The sequence below is a fragment of the Thunnus albacares genome, chromosome 6, assembly GCF_914725855.1.
Source record: "Thunnus albacares chromosome 6, fThuAlb1.1, whole genome shotgun sequence".
Classification (NCBI taxonomy): Eukaryota; Metazoa; Chordata; class Actinopteri; order Scombriformes; family Scombridae; genus Thunnus; species Thunnus albacares.
In genome coordinates, this window is record NC_058111.1 from 19,511,046 (window position 1) to 19,528,726 (window position 17,681).

General features: G+C 37.5%; 1 protein-coding gene across 1 annotated transcript in view; it reads left to right on the forward strand.

Moving 5' to 3' along the window:
- Positions 1-7,289, forward strand: part of zgc:172282 (leucine-rich repeat and fibronectin type III domain-containing protein 1-like protein) — an 80,978-nt gene extending 73,689 nt beyond the window's left edge. The window contains exon 9 of the transcript XR_006403973.1: positions 6,506-7,289. The gene's annotated coding sequence lies outside the window, so the exon portion shown is untranslated. The remainder of the gene's footprint in view (positions 1-6,505) is intronic.
- The last annotated feature ends 10,392 nt before the right edge of the window (positions 7,290-17,681 follow it).

A 17,681-nucleotide genomic window follows, 5' to 3' on the forward strand; every position in this document is an offset into this window, starting at 1 on the left:
TTTAAATGGTTAAAAAAAAAAAAGATCTTGACAGCGAGGCAGATGATGTGCTCAGCTGAACAAATTCGTCACGGACACATATTCAAGTCAAAAGATTTTTTCGTGGAATCCTGTGACCTCCCATTGGTACGTGTATGTGTGTGTGGACAATATGAGTGTGTTAATCCTTCAGCATGAACAAGTGTGTCACTTTGAATGTTTGAGTTGTTTGGTGGATGGTAAAGTTGACGTTTCTGCCTAGCTGGAAAGCTGTGAATACTTAACTACCCTAAAGTAGCCTTGACAGAATATGCATCCTTCAGGGCAGTACTCAACAATGGAATGATTCTGGGACTGGACTGTAGAGTTTTGAAAGCCAGTATTTGGTATGCAAACATTTGAGCACCACTAGGATTTGTTATGCAAAAGATCTCTCACTCTCTCAGTGTTCACGTCAGTTTGTGAAGGTCAGTAGCACAACATATTCAGCTACTGAAAAAACTGCTGTCAATTTGTGTTTTCAATAAAAGCATACAGCCCACCACCCTTATCCCATCAAATGGAGTGATTCCTGTGTGTGAAATTTAAAGCCAAAAACAGTGATCATTTTTGCCTCACATGGTTTACCAATGATTTTACAATAATCTCAACAATGAAAATAATACTTAAATGATGAAAAAATGCTGAATCTATTGGAAGATTTTGTTGGCATTTTTTTTATTTATTAGAGCACATCTGTCAGATATGTGCATGTAGCACTGAAAGTGATTTAAACTTCTGGTGGTTCAGGACAGCGGAATAATCGTTAATTGGCACTGAGAGTCTGAGATGCAAATGAGGATATTTATAACCATGTTAAAAATTAAACACGATAGCAACCGAAACTGGCTGACATTTACTGATACATGGACTTGTAAAAGTCAATTGTGTTGCAACTCATGGGAGCGTGTGTGTGTGTGTGTGTGTGTGTGTGTGTGTGTGTGTGTGTGTGTGTGTGTAGTGTGTGCCTGAGAGAGAGAGAGAGAGAAGCTCCAGAAAGAGAGGCTATAATTGGATGCTGCAGATTTTCCACTCAGCATTGGTTGATATATAACATTCATATAAAGTCCCTCTCTCTCCCTCCTTTTTGCGATACACCAGCTTTACCTGCATCTCATCAGCTGCCAAGAAGTAGAACTATTTGATGCATGGTGCACCTCCAAGACATAGATGCAAACAAATGAAAAATAAAAATAACAAATAGGGTACTGTAGCATTATTCAGCAGGTTACAAAATGATACTGCAGAACAGACAATACTTTCAACAATTTACATATAAATGGCTGCAGCTATTTTCCCCCCAACACTAACTGTAAACCATATTTTTAGGATTCATTTTTTTAAGCCTGTAACAAAATTTTGTGGTGTACTTCCCTGTAGCAGCCCAGTATACAGAGTAGCATAGCAATAGAAAGTTTACAGTAGTAGTCTGTGTTATTACAGAACATTATGTAGGTTTATTGAACAACTGAGTTAAGGTACATGTTGTGTTACTTGAACACGGCAGCAATAGAAAATAAGATGCATTTTAATGCAGTATGACATGAAAGAACTTACTGTAAGCTGAGTCCCAAATATTAAACTGTCCTAGCAGTTAGTATAAAAAGAAAATCAACATACTTACTTACCCACTTACTCTCCATGAATATGTGTCAGGATTCCATCCTTGGTCCTATTTGTGTTTCTCTTGCCCTTTCTGCCCCTGTCTCCAGCCCCACACTCTCTTCTCTTGGCTTTGCCATTCTTCACCTGTCGGCCAGATGCTTCCAGATTTTCCTGTCTGGTTCCCACACCCACCTGCTCACCTGCTGCTCATTACCCCATCAGTCTCAGTACTATATATACCAGTCCTCTGTCATTCATCCCCTGCCATTTTTTCAATGTTGCTTTGGTGTACACTTGCATTCCAGCATACATTTTAAAATATTATTTGACAAACCCCAAGTTGCTGTAATTTAAACACCTTAATTAATTAAAGAATAAAATTTAACTTTAACTTAATTGTACATGGGTTTGATCCATTGTTAATATTTTGCTATATATTCATTCATGCACTTATGTAGGAGTGATGGATCTTCAAATTGTGTTTAGGTTTTAAACTACTGCACTGACCATCAGACAAATGTAATATTTAAAGATCCCCTCTAGACATGTTGTAAGATATATAAAAAATAATCTGATTGGTATAATATGTGTCTGATATGGTTTTTCACAAAACAAGTCCAATTACTCCATATGAGCCCTTAAAATTACATCTCCACCATCTCCCTCATTGAAAAATCCAGAATCAATGAATATGTGAAAAATGTTCAATATTAAATGTTCAACATTTCAAAGTGGATGCAAGATGTCTCCCACTTCATCATGTTTCTACATCACACTTGTGTAGGTTGCATACTGGACCATGATTAGCATCCAAACTTGTTGTGATGTCACAAATCATGCTTGTAGACCCGCCCCTTAAACTCAGATTTTCAATTAGCACAGAGAAACTTTCCCCCCTCAGCAGAACAACGTGAAAACAGCTTTCTAGTGTCAAACTCTGCACAGGCATCATTCTGCACAGTGAAGTTCAAACATCGAACTGAAGTAAAAATAAGCAAAACAAACTTTTGAGTGGAAGGGGACTAGGGAAACTTGGGGATGATGCATTTTGGCACCCTGATTAATTGGTCAATTGATTTGATGCTTTTTTTGTTGTTGTCTGTTTGTTTTACAATATCTCCCAATGTCTCACCACCACCCACAATTTATTTTACTGTTCCCAGCTATGAGCTAATAGTGCCCATAAATCATCCATATTTATTATGCATTCTGTCTGTTTTGAGTGTACTTTATCTTGTCTTCCACTGTGAACGCCCTACATATTCAAAACCTGTTTAGATCATCCCTCAGATAATTTCAGAAATGTGTAAAATGTATGCAGTGTGTTCCTCTATATCTGTCACTTTTTAACATCTCATAAATACATACAGAACTAGTCTTAATGTTCTTTGTATGTCTTATGATGTCTTACAAGTGACACATAATGTAATGTGTCAATGAAATACCCACCAAATCCATGGCAATGCAGGCATTCACACATCTATTGACTACAAGGACTTTGAGTTAGAGTTATCTCTCTCAGCAGAAACCCATTTCCCTCTGGAGGCAGGAGAGAAAATGGGACTGCTGTTGGATTAAAATCTTGTGCAGGTTAGAGGTTTTAGCTTCAGACTGGCCCTTTGGCTGTTCTATTGGCAGCTTTTACGCCAAAACGCTGATGCAGTTATTTGTATTGGGAGAGAATGAGATAATGGTGAGATTCCAGAGTGTTGAATTTGGTGATTGGAGTCTTTTAGGTGTTAGAAACATAAAGTGCTCGCTAGTTCCCTATTGGTTTATTGGCAGATTCAGAGCTTTGCCCAAATAACAGTGTCAGGAGTAACAGAGTGATGTATAGTATTGAGAGACAAGGTTTTGTTTTAAAATGTCAGGCTGAACAAAGCCCTGGAGTTAGTGGGCTTTGGTGGTATTTTGTCGCTGTTAAATGCTCAGTTTATTACAGGAATCTGTTGCAGTGAAAGGTTGGGCTGGATATTTTCTTTGTCTCAGTTGTGTTTCTAGCTTTTTGGGTTTATTTTGTGAGGATGTGGTGAATATTTATTTTGTATTAAATTTTAGATTTGACACTTTTTGACAGTATTTTATGGGAATAGTCTTTGCAGTCTGATTTATTTGTCAAGCAGTAAATTATTATTATTTACTGAGATGTTTGAATACCCCAGCTTTGAAATCATAGTTGCTGTAACTTTAGCCTTCATTCACAGAGCTTTGTTTAAATAATCATCAGTGGCAAGATCAGATATCATTAAAGATTGAAATGTATGTCAGAGAAAGTGGTGGTTCACATTAAGGTGACTCTTAGTGAGAGTGCATATAGTATCTCCATTGATGTCAATGTTGGTCAGTCTGTTCAATCTCCATGGGTCTAGTCCTTCAACAATGTAGCCATCTAGCACCGTGGCTAATTATTTGTGTTGTTGTTAATCATGAGCAACGGTTTTTGCAGGTTTAGTACATGGGAACGCACACACATACTGAACCCCTCCAAAATCACATAAACTTTTCTTCTGTGTATTGAGGTTTGCTTCTTTCACGTTGATATAGATTAAAGTAGGATTGTGAATTGTATTAATATAGCAGCTGTGATAGATCAGATTAATGGGCGACTGTTGCCAACAATCATCCACAACTTCTTATAAAATGCAGTATAGGCTCTGATGATAAATTAATACCAATGCTGTATAGAAACAGACATAACAGTCCAAGTGCCGTCTCCTCTTGATAATGAAAATTATTTTTTGTCATGTGAACATGGTGATTATGGGAAGCTCTCAGTTTTTCATGGACAGTTGAAGCATTCAACAAAATATTCATACTCAGATATACCTAACAGAATTCAAGCATTCTAATAACTAAAGTAAACAAAAATATAGCTTAACTACATAGATATATATTGTGAGCTCCCTGTGGAACGAACATATGAATTTCAGTGTCTCCTAAAATGTAAATCCAGCTTAAAAAAGGATATCATCCCCCCTTGGAGGCTCATTTGGGGTGTTGTATATGTGTGCTTGAGGAGTTGTTTTCTCTTGGAAGAACCAGCTTGGACTCCCAGCTCATTAGGAAACTGTCTGCTGATTTAAAGCTTGTGTGTGACTTCCATTGTTAAATAGTAACTTTTAATTTTACTGGTGTTGTAGAGGAAACCCACAGGATGTAACAAAGCATTTAGTCTAACTTATGAGCCTTATTGAGAAGCTATTGCCTGTAATGAATTCTGGTGTAGCCTATTGGTGTAACAAAATGAGAGATGATCTAATTGACCACCATAGAAGGCTGTCCCTCCACTTGCTGTACTCCTACAAATATTGTATTTATTCTGCTCCAACCAAAAGTTAGGTGGTGACACTTGAGTGTGCTTGTGGCCCAAGTTTGCACTTATAAAGTCTTGCCAATCAAATTGGTATTTTATAATAGTTCAGCCTATTAAATTATTTCAATAACATGTCCGGCTCTTCACTATCCAATTATTTACTATTGCCTGGCATTCTCTCTTCTGTGAGTATCTCCCATTGTTACTCATTCTATCATCTTGTTCCCATTAGGTACAAAGTTGCTTGTCTGTATAGATCAATATTTTATTTGTCATTTGTTGTTATATCAGGGGACTGCCAGAGGCATTTGTTTCACTCATTTATTAATTTTTTTAACCAATAACATTGAACTATGCTTTCTTCCTGCCAACCATTCGATGAACAATTTGAGAGTAGCACCAGGTCATCCCCAAGAGGACTACTTACAATGTGACAGCTAATCATTTTAACATGCTCACATTACAGTACTAATGAGGCCAGCAGTGGGAGTTTTGTGCGGGTTTAACAAGGAGGATGGTGGGCTGGCCAGCTGTTATCCATCACATTTCCCATAAATCTATAGTCACTTACCAGAATTAATTAATTTATTTATTTATTTTTCATGAAAGCCCATTTCATGTGGTTTTGCTGGTATGTCTGGATTCAGTGCTTCTTCAACATAGATTCCTATGCCTAAATGAATGATTAAAGCTATTTAACATGTAAAAGGTTTTACCTTGTAAACACATTGGGAAGATGAAATGCATCAGTCAAAGGTTGAACCGAATTGTAAGAATTTGAAGGTTAAACACTTCATCCCACTGGATTTTGACCCACATTCGTTTCAGGATCCACAGAAAAGCAGTGAGAGTGTGACAGATGGCAATTTGTCTGCCTTTGGGTTTACTGGCCATCACTGTGCCATACTTTTTTTTCTTAAATGGGAACAAGATAAAAAATGATAATAATAAATAACATGGGCTGTAGAAAGTAGCCGTATGTCATGGCCATCCCAAGTTAAGGTGAATGAGAGGCTTTAATATGCTGCTGATTTGACCATCAACAGAGATGCAACTAATTATTTAAAAAAAATTAAGCTCTGTAGCCTTATTTAGAAAAAGACATCACACGAATTAACACACACACACACACACACACACACACACACACACACACACACACACATACACACAACAACAACAACTTTCTACATGAAGTGTTCTGTAATATAAAAAGCACAAATGTTATTCACTCCCCACATTTCTTCCAGTTAAACATATCTTTCTGCCCGAGGCTCAAAATATGGCTGCTAACTGGTGTTGATTAACTTTTAACACACTGAAAATCATCAGATATAAATTTTTGCATGAGATATTCACAAGAATGTCACGTTTTCATGTAAAGACCTGTAACTCAGAATTTAAATCAATTTGAGCTCAACATAGATTATCTGTAGTTATTTTAATAGTATTTTCTTTGGTGACAAAGACGAAACACGGTGTTTAAAATGTCTTTGACTGTTAAACAACAGTGAAATGCAAACTAATATCTTTCTTTCTTGTTATTTCTGTCTTTCTTTTTTGTTTCAGACCCAGTGATCAGGAGGAAAGCCACATGTCTGAAGTCAAGAAAGAAAAAAATGAATAGATGAGAGAGAGAAAAAATCAAAGTAGCAGGGTATCGGTTAGCCAAATCAGTTTCAGTCTTCGTCATCATTGATTTTATCATCTTAACCCTTATTACCATCACTGTCATCATCATAATCACTACTGTCATCGCTGAATAAGTCTACAGGTACAGAGTCAGAGCATTTTAATGTTAAGACAGATGTTGTATGAGTGTATATGACTGCGCCACCTGCATTGTTAACATCTCGGTTGTAGTCATCCGGGCACTCTTTACATCTTCATTATCATGTTTTCATTAAAGTGTGTTTACGTGCGCATAGCATGTCTGATAACAGGTCACATCTCACTTAATGTTCTATTTCAAAATAGTTACATCTTAATATCCGTCTGACAGATACCCCTTTATATGAATCATCAGAATATTCCAGGTGCTCCTTACTAGCATCTCTTTCATCACGCTTTCACTAGAGCATCATGAAGGTTATTATAAACGGGGGAATGTGGTTCACCGGTGCCATCTCAGATGTGTTCTACCCAAATGCGTGTGTGTGTGCACGTAATTGCTCTCACGTCATCCCTGCTGTCACGACTGATATCATCATCATTATCATTATCATCTTCACTGCTCCAGTTCCCTGCAGAGATGTGACAGAGATGTGAGTTGGTCGAAAAGCAAATAGACGGAGAACCTGAAACCTTTTGACTTATCCTGGAAAAAAATCCCCCCTCCCCACCCCCCCACTCCTAAAAAAAAGAAACATGAACGCTTAGTCTCTCACTTCCCCCTCTGTGTTCCCCTCACTTTTTTTCTTTTGGGCTTTATCTTTTGTATGTGTACATAAAGCAATTTCAAATCTTATAGTTTTGTACATGTAATTTTTATGGTGTGTGGATATTTTCTAATAAAATGAAACAAAAATGGACGACCCTCTTCTAGACTTGTTTTATCTCCATCTTTAATTACACTGTAGTTTGCCTTGTCAGAAAACATATAATTAACCTGTTTAAAAACACCGTGTATAATTTTCAAGATGTAACCAGTTGACAATATTCAGTGAGGGTTAACATTGTACACTATAATTGCAAAGGGAATGTGAGTAATTTAATGGTTTTCTATCACATAGCAGAATGCGACTGAATTTCAACTTTGAAATGTGTTAATTAGGATTTATGCTGTGGATGGGCATAAATACAAACACATGATAAATATAGAAATAATAACTGTGCCAACAGCAAGGATTTCATAGAAAATGACATGTGACTCCTATATGCTCTATTTCTTTCTATTCTAACATATAATGCAGTCTTTACTGTTATACTGTTATATATCATGCCAGACTTCCACAACACTACATGTTTAATACAAGAATGGTAATTACTGTCATAGAGATGTTTCTATTTTAAAGCTGCCATAATATATACATTTTTATATATATTTACAATGGATCAAATGACAGTGTGTAATGTGAAAGGGGTCACTCGCGGTGATGAATCCACAGAGTATTATCATCTGACTCTGCAGTTCCCCTCGGCTCTTTTACAACATAACTTTCTTTCAGCTCATTGTTTTGGTTTTACAGCCTGTGACTTTACTGTTTTCATTAACTCTAGTCGCTCTCATTAGTGCTGTTTTCGGTAGCAGCAGGCAGCTGTTTTCTAAAACTCACTGCACAGACAAAGTCAGCAGCTATCTGGTGTACATAGTGGAACATTTAGCAGCTGAAGAGGCAGATACTTCCCTCAGGAATTGATGGAGACCAGATGAGAGGTATAAGGAGAGTGAATGTGGAGTTAAACTGACCCCAGAAACTTGACTCAGAATAATCAGCTGGATGTGTAAATAAGCAATTATTTGCTAAGAATTTCACCATATCAACTTGTTTAACTTGCTTCTTCGTCATTGCATGTGTAATTTTACAGGCCCTCATAAGTAAGGTTCATTGTGCTGTTGGCATCAGTGTTCATAGACCAAAATGACTTTGCATGTAAATGGATTAAATGATCAGCCTTTAACCAGGTCTTTCTGATGACAAATGCTTTTCTAGTGCTTTCCTTTGCTGAGACATCAATGTGAAGCCCTCCTGCATGATTGGATGAATGAATTGCTCACTGGGCCGTTATTGGTCTTTGATTATGACTTTCAAACTGGAAAATCTGCGCAGCTGCCCCAGAAACACAGTCAAAGGTGTCCTTAAATATTCACTAAAATTGTTTTTTTTATATATATATTTTTAGGATAATCCATCATATATTACCTTTTTAGGGGAGGTGATAGCTTGCAAAATGTGAGGTTTTGTGTTTTCCTCTTGTTTATTCCTCCCAACTGTTAATGGTTCCTGTGAACATAACCTAAATCTGTCTGCTTCCTCCCCTTCCCTCTGCTCCTATTATCTCCTCCTATCACTTCTCCTCCCCTCCTCTATTCTCCTCAGCCCCCTATCCTTTTCTCCCTCATTCTCTCCTCTCCTAACCTAACCTCCAATCCCTTCATCTTTCCATCTCTCTCCGGCTGCTCTGTATTTCCTCTCAACTTTAATACCCAATCTGCTCTACACAACTCCATCCTGCTCCCCAGATCTACTCCATTCCTTAGTTCTCTGCTCTTCAGTACTTGGCAGACAGCCAACACGCCCGATCAGCTCCCCACCATTTCTGTCTCGTCTTTCTCCTTTACTCTCATCACCACCTGTTAACTCTATTTCCTCTACTTTCCTTTTTTTTTTCTTCATACGTATCCATGAAGCAGAAAGAATTAGAATGAATGGGGTATAATAAAAGGGTAAGTAAAATATATCTCTCCTAACAGAAGCAGAAAAAGGGAACGACTATTCTAGCATCATCGCAGCACCATCAAAGACAAAAAGAAATGGAAAGAGGATGAGGGAGGATGAGCACACAGTCATCCCATGAGCTATCAGCAGCTGTAGAATATGTGGCACCTGGGGTCTCATTTGAGAAAAATCCTAATATTAAAATTTGATTCATGTTTCACTCATGGAGCTCTGTAGCAACGAGTGAATATGATTATAACGGGAAATAAACACAGCAGATTAGAAAACAAAGTCAACAACATCCTGATGAGTCATAATTATCATTATGAATTAATTATTAAATGGTCACTTTTGCATATGTGCATGCTTAAAACTTTTCCTCAAATAAGTATGAATAAAACAAGAGGCATTCAATAATGTGTATTAAACATAATCAGGTACTAAATTCATTAATTAAGCCAAATATTTATCAAGACACGTTGTAATGTATTAATACAAACTTCATATTACAGCATTGAAAAGTTATGTTAGTTTCAGGAAAAATGATTCTGTTTATTAATATGTAAATGTATCAGCAAGGTGCTCCAAATTTAATCAGACCATCTTCTCTACAGGGGCAACTCTTCATGCATGTACTGGATTCCTGTCTCTTCTCAAGTTAGTGTTCACAAAAAAATGTGTCTACACACACATAGAGAGACAGATGTCAGCATGATGTTATTAAAGAATAAAAAAGAAATACAAAGAGCGCAAGAACTTTTGTCACAGTGTCCTTGGCTCTGCTTAGTTTGAATTATCAGCATGGTTGGAATGAATATTTCTCTCTGCTGCTTGTTAAATCTGAACCTTGAGAGGCAGAACAAAACTATTAATTGTAATTGGTTAGGAGATTAACTGCAAGGCTGTGGAGCTCATGCCTGATTGGACAGATTGAAAGGCTAACTTTATTATTTTTTAAGAAACTCATAGCCTTGAGTGAGAAGCCTTGAAAACTCTCTGTCTCGCACACTCAAACACACACAACACCCAGTCGCATCAGCACATACAGGATCACACATACAAACACGCAGAGCACTGCATGTATATGCACAAATTCACAGAGAAAGAAGTCCACAGAGGCACATTTGCATGTGAGCACAAATGTTTGTATAATCGTCTTCCACCAAGAGGTCTGAAAAAAAGAAGTTTTGAATGCTGCTGAAGTTTCTCCTCAAAGGTGGGTTGAAGTGACTGACTTCCTCCACACTTGAACGGCTTTTTCAGTATTTGCTAACTTGTCTAACTGCTTCTTGGGTGACTGAATGATTTATTTCTAAACTGTGTCTCTAAAAAGAAATCTTTTTTTCAGACTTCAATTACTTGCCTGTGTCAAACTTGGTTACTGGTTGTTTTCTGTTTCTTTTTGAAATATTCTCTTCCCTCTTGGTATGTAGTCTCAGTGGACAGACACAGGAAAAACTGGAAAAGAGAGCACTGACAGACATGAGGCCAACATTGTAAGATAGACTGAAACACAGGACATCAAGCTGAATCTCATTTACAAGTGTTTAACGCTCCCTCATCATTCAAACACTCAGGGGAGTCCAGTGCTACACCAGGGTGTGTTATGCCTCTGAGGACTACGTTCTCTGATGCCATCTACTCAGATGGAGACCGGTCAACATGATTGGGATTTGTTGCATTTCCTTGCAATTTTAAGGTGTAAAATGGCTTTGACAATGGCAAATGTATGAGGCAAAAATATATAAAAATGTGAAAGTATGATTTTACCCAAATTCTTGACATTTAAGGCCTCATACCTGCTCTTTTGATATTCGGGAGTGGTCAGGTACCTACTTGTATGGCATAAACATGAGCTCAATTGAGCTTAGACTGAGTTTGTTGGTTTTAATGTCCACATAAGGAATAAATAGATAGGATCAACCAACTAGCATTACAGTTACAAACAGATGATAATTAATGCACATTTAGCGATGAAGATGACTCATACAATTAGATCTATTGTACATAAAAGAGACATAACATGTCCATTAGTTTAAGTCTAAGCTTATTGACTAACACTAACATACTATAAAAGAAAACATCAGACTTTGTCAGGGATAGAACAATTTGACTTATTTCTATTATTGCCTTTGGTGTTTTCACAGTCCGTCAACCATTTAACAAGATGGAGGCTGGCATTCATTGTCTAACAAAATGAACACTAAATGTAGATAACTGAAATCAAGAATTTTAAAGGTGCTGTGTGCAGGATTTAGTGGCATCTAATTATATTTCTGCAATATCAGATGTGCAATTTTATATTTGTCAGTGTTTGGATATGAATGATAATATTCAGGCTTCAGACAGAATGTTATTTACAATGAGCTCATAGATGCAGCTTATTAACCCCAACAACTGGACTGGTACAGTATTCACCAGTAGGCCATAGTGAACAGTGGGATATTATCTGAATATTGCTTTGACGCAGTATTAGGATAAGCATGCAAGTGTGTGTGTATATGTTGGCATTTTTCTGATGTGGGACACACTTACTTACTACCTGGCACCATGTGAAAGCACATATATGTACTCAAGCCCACAAGTGTGGTTATTTGGATGGAATCAGCGTCTTTAAGATGTAGATCCTGTAAAATGGCCACTAGATGATGGTTTTGAAAAGAATTCAAATGTATTAAAGAGACTGAGAACCCCCAATTTGGCTCTCAACACATGCAATTTGATCCCCACAAGAAGGGACAATTAGGGTCTTAATTACAAATTTTACTTTGTATAGTTCAGAAAAGTTATTATCTCATTAAGAAAGGCTTAAAGTGGCAGATGTTAGGGACCTTGTTTGCTTGATTGACAGCCTGTCACGCCTCAGCTCTTTCCAGGCTCTGTCCTTTTGTCCACATTTGATTGTCCCAAAAAACAGATAAAATGGCAACAAGTAGTAAGTACCATGATATTTTTAACAGACTATGACGACACTCCTCTATAGTGTTTCCATAGTAACAGAACAGTAGATGAGATGGTGAGGGGTTGACATTGTTCCATTTCTGTTTTTACACCACTTCACTCCCCCTCTTTGCCCCTCCATGGCAGTGTCCCTCTACATGACGCATATCACACATCACACAGAGGCTGACTTTCAACGAGGAATGAAGTTAATACCCAGCTATAAAGAGATTCGGCTAACTGAGCCACCAGGTGTCTTCGTGTTTCATAATGAGTTGGACTCACAAAGGGAAGGAATGACTCACTGAATGAAATAATGTCTTTCCAAATACCTGCCTACATTTCACCTGGCTGAGTCTGGTCGTTTATTCTCTGAACGTGGAACTGAGTGTTGAGGCACTTATCCTCAAACACTTCCTAACCACCCTAATTTGTATGTCGCTTTTGACAAAAGGTAAATGTAAATGAATTAACGCTAAATTTGTGGTTTCATTCCTGCTTAAGACGTTGTGAATGAAGGACTAAACAAAGGGCTGTTTAATTCTCTCCCTGACTGCTAAACTATATAATGACTACAGTTGAAACATGAAAGAAGCCTCGATGCTTGCTGCACTGCTGCTCCACCCACAACAGGAAATATTTGTAAAACCCCCCATCATATTTGCAACTGAATGGACTTTTAAGAGACGACCCACTTGCTAAGGGAGCGGGGGTGATGAAGGCAATTGTTTGCAATCAGCAGATCTCAGTATTTATAATAAGGGCACCTCATGGTGTTTTTCGTTTAATCTTCTGCAGACAACCATCAGATGTGTTTTAATGAGGACAGCTCACAGTGAGAGATAACCCGAAAAAACTCTGCTCTCCCCTGGTTTTATCTTAGGTTGGATGCACGCCACAAAATCTCATCAAGTTTAGTTCAACTAATTAAACCCAAAGTTACCGTCCTCTCCCAGCCCAAATTTTCCAGATGAGGGAACTGCTGCGAGAAAGCCACAAAGGAAAAACATTATGGTGGTTGGATTTTGAAAAATATTTTCTGAATTTGTATGTGTGGAACTTCTTAACTCGGTCTAAAGCTTGTCAAAGCATGTAGTGTTTGTCCACACTTGGCAGGAGGTAGCAGGTGGCTGCAGTAATCTGAATCTGCATCTGAAAGAACAGCATGGGAACCTGTCCAGCTAGTGCAGCATGCTGATCTGTGTCACATCATTATGTATACCTACCCTGTTGTGTTGGGATTTGACAAATCACACCTGATATGTCAGCTGCACAAAATGACTTCGTATAAAGCAACCTCCATCATTAATATGGAATGTGCATCATATTTGGATGGTGTGTGTATCTGTGTGAGAAGAGGAGAAATAAAAGAAATTTATTTATATTTTGCAGCTCTTTGCCATTTTTTGGTGTATTAAAGATGGATTATGGCAGTGGTTTTAAGTGGGGATTTCTTCTGGGTGTGCCAGTTTTCTCCCACAGCAGACAGAGTGAACTGAAGGATTCAAAATTTCACATTGTCGGAAATATGTTTTACTGTATGTTTGCCCTGAGACAGACTCCAGGGGTGTTTTATTGCACAATGCACGCTGGGGTAGGTTTGAAACCCACGACTCCACCGCCTCACAAGCATGGAAGGAAAACAGTAAAAAAAAACAACAACTGACAAATATGAGTTATTCTCAAATCATTTTGTGCCTATTTTGCTCCTGTTAAAATATCTGCATTGCGTCCTCAGCACGTTTTTCAGTCAATTTAATCTTGTTTTAACAAATCTGCTAAAATCTGTGTGTTAATCTGCAACTGAATGCAACAGCAAGGACTGTAATGTACTGTATAAAAATGTAGATTTACTGTGGACAGTATACATTTTTTCATAAAAACCCAAATGACAGTATCGGAACACTTTTCAGTAGAGAAGTTTGGTTTTTAGCAATGCTGGCAGTGTGCCTCTAGTCTCCCTCTGTCAGTCCACCACCCTGGACGGAAATATCTCAACAATTAGTTAATGGATTGCCATGAAATTTTAGGTCATACTTGCCATTAATAGGTCATACTTTTAATGTGTCATACTTTTAATGTGTCCAATACCTGCTTATGACCAAATACCTGCAAAATGACATTCCCATCATTCTCGGCTACTTTGTGTTTAGCGCTAATTAGCTACTGTTAGCATGCTTACATATTGCAAACTAAGATGGTAAGTACAGCATCATTGAGTTGCTAGCATGGCTGCAGACTCTTGTTATGATCTGAAGAAAGTTGCATTCTCCAGTTTTATCTCCATATTAATTCATTAATAATTAATTTTATAACTGCCCAAGATTGGAGCAAGCAGGGTAATATCTGTTGCCACCAAACTAACCCAAATACCACATTCAAGCCTCCCAATAGTGAAGTTTCTACATAAGGCTGTATAACCAAAGAAATAACTGTTTTTAGAACTATTTTTTAGAAAGAAGAAAAAAAAAGTCTCATATAAAAATGACTCAGAGGCTGCCATTGTTTCAGTGGCTTTTAATGTGTACAAAGAGTGTTCTTTGCCTTCTGTCAATAGTCAACCAAGTGTTTTTAACTCAATCTACACAGGAGATGGAAAGGAAGTTACAAAGGAAAAGATGCTGATGTTTAGTTTTGGCCATATAGTTTTTGACAGTAAGAGGCCAGCTTCCATTTATTGTTAATGAAGAGTAGAAGAAGGGCAAAAAGAGGCCAGAGCTTTGAAAATTATTTGATGTCCAACGCAATCCTCTGCAAGTTTTTCAGGGGAGAGTGAAAATGCAGCAACAAACGTTAGCTCTTTCATCTATTTGGGGATTTTAAATGTGAATGTTATTTCAGTTTAGCTTCAAAATACCTCATGAATATGCATTAGGTTAAAAGTTCAAATGGTTGATTATTGTTGTTTCTCAGATTGCTATGTACTCTTTCTACATTGCTATCTGTGTTTGAAATATCTTTTAGATGAGTGAGTAGTGCCAACATTTAACTTACTGTATATGAAAGACATGAGAGTAGGAAAGCAGAGAAAAGAGAGGAAAGTAAAAGTTTCACAAGTCATCAGAGTCTAGTTAGAGGACAGCTTTATCGAAATGATCCTATCAAAGATAAACATGCTGTTCAGCCAATCAGAGCAGAGATTAGACTTGGCGGAGGGAGTTGACTGAGATGTTACTGTCTGTGAAGGCCATCATCTCTTATCCTCCATCACCACTCACCCTGATCTTTCTATCATTATATAAAAGGACCATATCTGCGGTCTGCCATCTGTATATCAATCTCAATGCTTCACTGGATCTGAAACTATGAAGAAGCTGTTTCATTCCTAAGATCTTTGAAGAGGAGTCCCTTATTCTCAGGAATAAAATGTATTTCATTAAATATAATTTGTTTAAACAAGTTGTTAAATTGTATTTGAATATTTTCCTTTGAAGGTCTGATTCATGTTTGACTTTCTTTCTTCTTCAGTACATGCCTATTATCAAGTATAAAATGGGCTGAAGTGTTGCTGAAGGGGCAGTTAAGAAAGTTCACAAAGAGAAAAAGAAAAAAGATTTTGGAATGAGTGGTTTATGTTGATTTTATGCTACTGTTTGTATGTATATGTGATGTATTGATTCAACTGGCCAGTTTTGTATTATAAATTGAAAAAAAAAACAGTTCAAAGAAATTCCATCACAATAATCCTGCAAATACTAACTTTGTGAGGGTGTTGAGTTTTGTTAACAGCAACTCTACAGTAATTTTGAGTCTGTCTGTCTACAGTGTGTCTGTATTTGATCACATTATAGGTGTTCCTAATATTGTGCCACCATCATGTACAGATAAACCTCTTCCCTAATGAGTATACAAATTTACTATTTAGATATTGTTTTTTCATTATCATTTATGGTATGCAAGTGGTTTTAGTAAACATCTTTTTAAACTTTTAAATATTATCAATGCTTTTTTATATAACTGGGATATTCTGGAGTAAATAAGAATGAAGAAAATTAAGCTTCCCTGTGAGGACACATCTTTTGCTACTATAAATCATTCTCAAATTCAAAGTTACATTTTGTGACATATTAACAGAATAGAATTGAACAGACATTCAGTGGAGGGGGTTATAGTCACTCCCATTAAAATGAGCTGTAATGTGTCAGTACAGCAGAGGAGATGACCCGTCGGAAAAAGGTTAAGAGAACTTACTAATGTTAAATTAATCACAAAATAATCAGACTATCCCGAAAAGCCAACAAAAAGTGAATATACATTTCTTTCGCCCTTTGTTGAACTGGTTAACGCTGCCTTTAGTTTTAAACTGAGAGTACAAACTAAACTTGAGAGTGTTTCAGTTCCAAAGCTTGATATTGCAGGGCAATCTATGTGTAATTTAGTAAGGCCGGAAGAACCCACCCAAAATGAAAATCATTTCTCTGGACCAGTGAACCCTTTCATCATTTCTTTTACAAAGTTACTGCATTGCAATTGCATGGCTACTTCATTTAGACTTACATTCCATTTACTGAGCCAGCCATTATGTTATGAAAATTGATTATGGATGGAATGCAAAACTGACCAATGTAAACAATGCATAAAATATGCTCTGTATAAAATAAAATGCAAAGCATGTATATGAAGCATGCTAATTTACTCACCATTGTGTGACTGTTGCAGCCTTCACTTCTGTCTCCCTGGTGGTGATAATGCACTCTCAAATGTGCTTGTAAGGCCGTATTCAGACCAAATCAGGTGGTGCGGTGAAAACGCCAGTCCTCCCATTCATTTGAACTGGGGTAGTGCGTTTCGGCTGCGGATGTTTCGCTCACAACCCCCCACACCTCCACTCGACCATGTGGCTGAACGCTGCACTGCATGATTTGGTCTGAATACGGCCTAAGTCATCATTGTGAAGTGTGACACCCTCACAACACTCTGTTGCACTCAGGACACTGTGTGGGACTGTGAGCCCCAAAGAAAAACCTGCAAATTAGAAAACAATACATATTATTAATATAAGATTGTTTTCAATTCACATGGTAATTTTTTGGCTATACAAAGCACCAGTCATCAGCACAATCTGTTCCAATTGGCTTGGTCTTTACACAGAAGAAGAGGGGCAGGCACTTCTTTTCCATGCAGACTCTCGTTGACTGTTGTGGGCTATGGACAGGACATGGAAGCTCCTACTGGGTCAAATGAGGTGTCAATCGAAAGGTCAGAGCACAGGCACTATTATGATACCAAGATAATGCTAATATTTACATGCTAACTCAAGTTATGATGGAGAATACATGGAGACTTAGGTGGTCTGACAGAGGTGTTGATTGTACCTGCTGTTGTGATTGTATCTTGAAATGGTTTGCATCAAAGGAATCACAAGAATCTTAGCTTCCCAAAGATATGTCACATGAGTACTCACTTAAACATAGGAGTTGTGTACA